This window comes from Mastomys coucha, unplaced genomic scaffold (assembly GCF_008632895.1).
Source record: "Mastomys coucha isolate ucsf_1 unplaced genomic scaffold, UCSF_Mcou_1 pScaffold21, whole genome shotgun sequence".
NCBI classification, from domain to species: domain Eukaryota; kingdom Metazoa; phylum Chordata; class Mammalia; order Rodentia; family Muridae; genus Mastomys; species Mastomys coucha.
The window spans coordinates 114,266,794-114,274,084 of record NW_022196904.1 but is presented as its reverse complement, the minus strand read 5'-3'; the positions used below and the strand labels follow the sequence as shown (position 1 = coordinate 114,274,084).

Sequence of the window (7,291 nt, the reverse complement as noted above, 5' to 3'; positions counted from 1 at the left end):
TCGTGTGTAGTCTGTTTGTCAAAGCCGAATCCCGTGCCCACCTGGCCAGAACCCATCGTCCCGCAGAACAAGGGACCCCCGCGAGAAATCCCGGTCCGTGGTAGTGACAAGTAGGCAGGCAGGCAGCAGGAAGTGACAATGAGCCACTAGGCCTGGCTTTCAGCTTCTGAAACGTCAAAGATTCAGTGACATGCTTCCTTCAACAAGGCCATACCTACTGCACCAAGATCACATCTACTGCAACAAGGCCATACCTACTGCAATAATAGTACACCCTCTACAGCAAGGCCACACACACCTATTTCAACAAGGTCACACCTCCAATAATACCGCTTCCTGTGAGTGTATAGGACCATTTTTATTCAGACCAGCACAACTGACATCATCCTAAGGATAATGTCCCCTTCTTGTGCTGAGGCCACTTGGCTCCAGTGTCAGGAAGATACGGCTTCAATTGACCAGTTCTCTAGTACCACTGGAAGCAATGTTGACATCCATGGCGTTAGCACTTGGTGCTTTCCTTAAGTATCACTTTACAGAGAGAGAAATGGAGATGGAGACCAGGCAGCATGCTGGTGGCAGAACTGTCATGTCCTTGCTCCCAGCTCAGAGCATCTTTATACTCTTCCATGCACAGTGGGGAAAATCCCAATGTTAACACCAAGGCCTCAAAGTGGGAGAATACATTTTAGCTCCTGGCTTCACAGGTTTTAGTTCAAAGCCCTTGGCTCTGTTGACTTTGGACCTGTAGTGAGGCAGAACATCATGGGGGTGATATCATGTGATGAAAACTACTCACCTCATGGCAGAGAGGAAGCAAGAGTGTGAGCAGAACTGGGAACCTTTAAAAGCATACCCTCAGTGACCTACTTTTTCCAGCTATGTCCTACCTCTAAGGGCTTCCATGTCTTCCAAAATAGTCCCAGCCTGTTGACCAACTGCTCAACACATGAGTCTGTGGGGGGACATTTCAAATTCAAAGGATAATGTCCTTCATAAGATGCTTTGTCTGGAGGGAAGGGAACTAGATCAAGGCACACAGATGCTCTGCTGAATGACCTTGCTATTTAAAAGCAGGCCCTTTTGCTAAGAGAATGGTTTAGTCCATAAAATGCTTGCCTCACAAGTATGAGAAGTTGAGTTGGAACTCCGGCATGAAGCTGTAAAAAGCCCAGCATAAGGGCAGTACCATTATTTTCAGTGCTGTGGGATGTGGAGACAGGAGAGTCTCGGGGTTCACTGGCCATAGTCTTGCTGAGTTGGTGAGCTCCAGGTTTAGTGAGAGTCTGTCTCAAAAACTAAGGTAGGCAGTGATAGGGGCAGACACTTGGTGTTGACTTCCGGCCTCCGTATGCACACATAATCACATGCATACAACCTTCCCCAAACATGCACAAACACACAAACAATAAGCACACATACATGCATACATTACACACACCAGGCCCTTGCCTCCTCGATGATTCCTGCTTCTGTTGCTTCACCTTCTACTGGCTGGTAAGTTTCAGAAGCTTCTACATCACCACAGGAAGCCACTAGGAAGCTAGTGAGACCAAGGCTGGCACATCGTGACTGTTTCCCCTCCCTTGCCCATGACTGACAGTGCCAGTTGGGTCTCAGAACTCCTTGTGAGAAAGCCCTTAAATCACCTTCTGCCTAGCATTCCAGGCAGTTCCAGGGTTAGCAGGTGAAGGAAGCCCAGATGATGGCTGTCTGTATGAGGTATGAGACAACGTGTAAGGAGAAAATAACGCAGAGCCAAAATTTCAGAAAAGTGTGTCAAATTACCCATGAAGACTTACAAAGTCTGTTATTTGGTATAAATTGTGCTTTTTCCTCTGTGAGTCTGACTTGGCCAGTTTTCACTGAAATTCGTTTTAGATGATTGAACGCTATCGGAAGGGAATGGCCTGCAATTAGAAGCCATTTTGGGTCTACCTTGAATCCATAAAGTAAAACTCACAGGGACGTTCCTCAACTGTCCTCTGCCATCTCTCTTTCTCAAAACTCCTCCCGTCTGTATCTTTGTCTGCTCTCAGCAACATTAGCTAACATTTGTGGGTTGCTTGTCACCTACCTCAATGCTTTTCCAGAGGCTTAACTTGTGCCGGTCTATGGTCTACTTGTTTGTGATCCTAATCACAGCCCTTTGAGTGACGACTTAATCCTCGTGACAACACTTTAAGTGATAGCTGTCACTTTTTTTTTTCAGATGGAAAAACAAAAATTAAGTCAGAGAAGGTGAGTAATTTTCTTGTTCCATGATGCTTCTCAGTGACAGTCAGGATTTTAACCTAGAACTTTGGGTTTACAATTTGAGCTCTATGCTGCCCAAGAGTCAGCTATGTTGGATAGCGCTCCTAGCTGGACATCCTGGCTTCCCTGCCTTGTCTGGGCCTGCCATGTTTGCCAGCTTTTAGATTTATCACCATTGCTTGCCATGGTCTCTGTCACTTTGGCTAAGCATGTATTGCAAATCCTACCTGGGCAGTCTGCTCAGAGCTTTATTGGTCTTGTTTGGCATTTGCTTCTCTCAGGCTCTCAGTCCTGTGCAGCTGGACAAGTGGCCTCCAAGCCAGAGTCACACAGTCACAATTGTTTAAACAGTCACAACTGTTTACACAACTCAAGGCTCTTGCTTAATGGAGAGGGAATGGCATGGAGTTCACTGCAGCAGTTGGGAAAGGAAGCTGGTATCCTGGGAACCCCAGAACTCTGTAGACTTCAAGAGGCATTGTTGCAGAACTTTTGTGTTTTAAGAGAAGTTTTCTCTGGGGTCCTGTGACATGGAACTGTTTCATAAGAGCCCTTCACTCTTGATGGTGATGAAGATGGAGACGCAGGTTCCAGGGGAGTAAGGCTAAGATGCTCTTGTAGATGACCTGCAGGTTGTCGTTACTTAGCTGGCATCTCGGTATCATTTCCCACACTGTCTCATGACTTACTGCATACTTGGCCTCCCAGAGCAAAGAATGTGGGAGAAGCTGGTGAATTAAAGATCTAAATAAAAAGAAGGGCGTGACTGCTCTGGGGTATGGTGGGGGAGAAAGCTTATTGTAGATGTGAGGGAGGGCATAGTCAGAGGCAGAGACATCTATGAGAACCCAGAGTGGAGAAGACCCTGAGCTGGGCCATGTGTGGAGAAGTGGAGATGGGAGAGGAGATCCAGGAGACCAAGAGGCCAAAATGACAAAAAAAAAAAAGTAAAAGATAAAAAGGAGAAGCATAGTCTAAATGTTTGGATTATGTAGAGAAGAACTGCTAGGGGAAGGGCAGTCCAGCCCTTGAGCTTGGGAGTTCAGGGTAGGGGATGGGTATGCCAGCCATATCCTGTAACAGGTAGGGAGTGAGGGATGCTGGAAGAACCTGGTGGACAGGTCAGCTTTGATATGTTAAATCAGCACCACAGTTGGCCATTTGTCTCTGGTTTGAGACTAACAGCTGGAACATTCTTCTGTATTAGATATGCATTACCAAATTGCCAGCCAGAAAATAGCCTCTGCCCTCAGTGTTCGGTTTTGAAGTCAGAGCTCCAGTGAGCTCTTAATGGTCAGCGCACAGAGGGAAGACTGGGTTTCTGAGGGCATGGCTTGAAGCAGTACGTGGCATGCCTCAGGCAAGGTGCTCAGTCAGTGGCAAGCAGAAACCACTTCTGCAGAGCCACGCATGCTTCTCCCAGCTGTAGCATTTAGCTCTTGTGTGATATTAGTTCCCCTCACAGTGTGGATACTATGAGGTGTGTGCTACTGCATCTCCCTGACACATAAGGAAGAGAACAGGAGTCTTGGTGACTTCAAATCTGCTTAGGAATTTGCAAGGAGAGGTGAGTTCTCCCATCCCCAGCTCTGCCTGGGCCATGCCTACCCACTGTTTCTTGTCTTCTCCTCACAGCAAAGGGAGTTTCCCACTTTCCTTCCTTAGTGGCACTCAGGTGTTAGTAAGGCCTTCTGCTCCCTAATCTAAGGATTCTGAGGATAGAATCCAAGCAGAGCTGGAGGGTGAGCTGGAAGCCTTTCTTACAGGGCAATGAACAGTGAGCAATGAACAGAGCCTGTAATGTTTGAGACCCATTGGTCAACAACTCCATATTTCCCATCCCTTCATACCATCTGCATTCTATCTCTCCCATCTTAAAAAACACTCTCAGCCCCTTTACTATTTTTCTGACTTCTCTGGGCACTCCAATTTAAATATGCATCTAAAGATTCAAAGCCACCATCCATCCACCTGTGAGAGAGGACGTGCTCCCTCCTTAGGTTTTGAAATAAGGTCTGTCACTGAATCTACACCTCATTTGTCTAGCCATTCAGCCTCTGGAATCCTCCTGTCTCCTTCCCTCCACCGTTTTAATGTGGATTCTGGAAGATCTCACTCAGGCCCCTTTGTTTGCACAGCAAGCACTGTGTAGACAGAATCATCTCCCCTGCTCCAATTTTTAAAACTAGAAAATTGGATATTAAAGTATGCTTTTCAAGGCAGGCCTGATAGCATGCTCATATATATAGCTACTTGGGAGACTAAGGCAAGAGGAACCCAAGTTCAAAGCAATTTACAAGCCAGGACTCTATCTTAATATAAAAGGTATAAAATGGGCTGGGTGTGTAACTCAATGTGGAGCCCTTGCCTGGTCTAAGTGGGGCCCTAGGTACAACCCCTAGGAGAGGTAGAAAAATGTTGGTTTTTTTTTTTCAGGAGGCACTGAGTGAAGTCATGCTAAAAAGAAAGTCTTTTTCACACCCCCCCAAACTAGAAAACATCAGATAATTTATAAAATCATAATTTATTTTCATCCTATTCAAGATTGAAGTTGCCTGGCATCCAAGCTTCTTAAACTAGGGGAAAACAAAAACAAAACAAAACAAACAACAACAACAAAAACCAAAACACAAACAGCAACAAATGTACTCCAAGGAGATCCAGTGCAGGAATCTGAGATAGGAAATGCAGATAAAAAGCTGGGCAGGATACAAAGAGGAAGTTAAGAGCAGGAAATTCACAGAGGAAAAGCAGCCGAAGAAGACTGGCTGTCACTTTCCCTTTTGTTCTAGTCAGGTTTTCTACTGCTGCGATTAAACACCCTGACCATAAGCCAGTTGGGGAGGAAAGGGTTTTATTTGGCTTACAGTTCCATAGCACTGTTCATTATGGAAGGAAGTCAGGACAGGAACTCAAACAGGGCTGGAACCTGGAGGCAGGAGCTGGTGCAGAGACCATGGAGGGGATGCCGCTTACTGGCATGCTCAGCCTACTTTCTTATAGAACCCGGGACCACCAGTCCAGAGATGGCACCACTCACAAGAGGCTGGGCCCTCCCCTACTGATCACTCATTGAGGAAATGCCTTAAAGCTGGGCCTCATGGAAACATTTCCTTAACCAGGGCTCGCGCCTTCCTTTCTGACTACACTAGCTTGTGTCAAGTTGATACACAAATCCAGCCAGTACAGTTAGTCCTAGAATCTGATGGTGAGACCGTATTGCTGAAGCCACCACATACTGGCATCACAGGACAAGTGAATGACCAACTGCCATCTGATAGGATCCGAGGTCCATTCTATAAGACAAAACCCATGCCTGACACCATTAACAGGGCTGAGAACTCAAAGCTGGGTGTGACAGGGGACAACCCCCTGTCATTATTCTGCTAAAGGATAGCAAACGGACTCTGAGAGGCTCCTTATACTCACAGGTAAGTGCGTCTCTCAACCGTCATCAGAGGAAGTGTCTTTGTGCAGTTGACGGTGATTAGCACAGAAGCCTATTATCTGGTCAGTGTGCAGAGATTAAGTGAGCAGGGTGGGCTCAGCACTAAGTGGGACAGACGTCTATGTCCCACGCCTTCACCCCAAGGTTACTAAGTGGGACAAACGTCTATGTCACATGCCTTCACCCCAGATCATGTTCAGGGATCATTAGGGAAGAGAGAGTGGAAAGATTGTAAGAGCCCAGAGCAGTGGATGACTACAGGGAACAGTATTTTCTGTCACAACTCGGCAGTTGGACATTCTGACCTAACATCAGCAGTGACTGCGTGTACCAGACTCATGTTCTAGGCAGACCAAGTCCCAGCGTGGAGTGGGGAGGGCATTGGGAGGGTCCACCGCTAGCTGAGGAGTTATTGGCAACTGATGGCTGCCTGAAGAGAGAGAGTCTGTTTTCTTTGATGACCCATGAAGTAGCTGGCCTGGTGCTCATGTGCATGTTGGCAGCACTAAGTGGACCCCATGGGTTTTAAAAAAAGAGAATTGGAATTGGAAGGACATGGTGTAGTGATGGCAGGGACAGAGAAGCGACAGGATGGGAAGGAATAAAAGGTGGACTTAAGACACATTGTATGAATGTACAAGTGAGATGGCTCAGTGGGTAAAGGCGTTTATGCCAAACCACACTGTGAGTTTAATCCCCAGGACTCAAATTGTTGAAGAGAAGCAGCTCCTGCAAGTTACCCTCAGACTCTCATGTGTATGTTGTGGCATGTCTGCACATCCCTGTTTTATACTAGGGGAGAGGAGTGAGGATATATACATAGATTTAAATAAGATAGATACTGACCTGGTAGGGGAGCTGCTAAGATCAAAAAGGTGGTTTTCTAAGGTGCAGCTTATCAACTGGACTCCAGATGACTGCATAATTTGTTGTAGTGTGGGATGGAGTTCGTGCTCTCCCCTAACAAGGAAGGTGCAGAGTGCATGAGGAAAGCCCTCCATGTTGGTCTCTGCCTCCACATGCACACACATGCACACGCTTGCATGTGCACTGGCATACACATGAATATGTGTGTGCACACGTAAGTTGACAGTTATGTGAGAAAGATTCCTCTTTGGAAAGAGGTAAACCCAATGTATATCTGCTCGACAATGTTTGTTGATTGTAAGAAAAAGAAAAACAAAAAATGTTGACAGTTCATTAACAACCTCTGAAAACTGAAATGGATCTAGTGTCTGACTCTGGCCAGTAGGCAGCCACATGGGTGCAGTTTCTTTCTGTCTGGATGACTGGAAGCCTCTTTCCATGGTCAATCCCTTCCCTAGGTGTGCACTGTGCCTGGCACAAAGAGCCAGGATTGAAAAAAGGGTGCTTTATTCTGTTGGCATACATGGGTAGAACTTGGGCTCTATGTCCGCCCAAGGTCAACTCTGTCCTCCAAGGAAGGATAGGCTAAGGGATAGTTAGGAGACATTGTCTGCTTCTTTGTGGTAGGGGAAGAGCAACTGGGGGAAAAAGACAAGAAGAAGGTCTGGAAGGGAAAGACATCCAGCAAAGGGTCCAAGAAAGCCAGGCGGGACTAGGTTT

At 46.6% G+C, this 7,291-nt stretch overlaps 1 pseudogene; it reads left to right on the top strand.

Moving 5' to 3' along the window:
* Positions 1–6,542: 6,542 nt before the first annotated feature.
* LOC116104429 lies at positions 6,543–6,667 on the top strand (annotated as a pseudogene).
* The last annotated feature ends 624 nt before the right edge of the window (positions 6,668–7,291 follow it).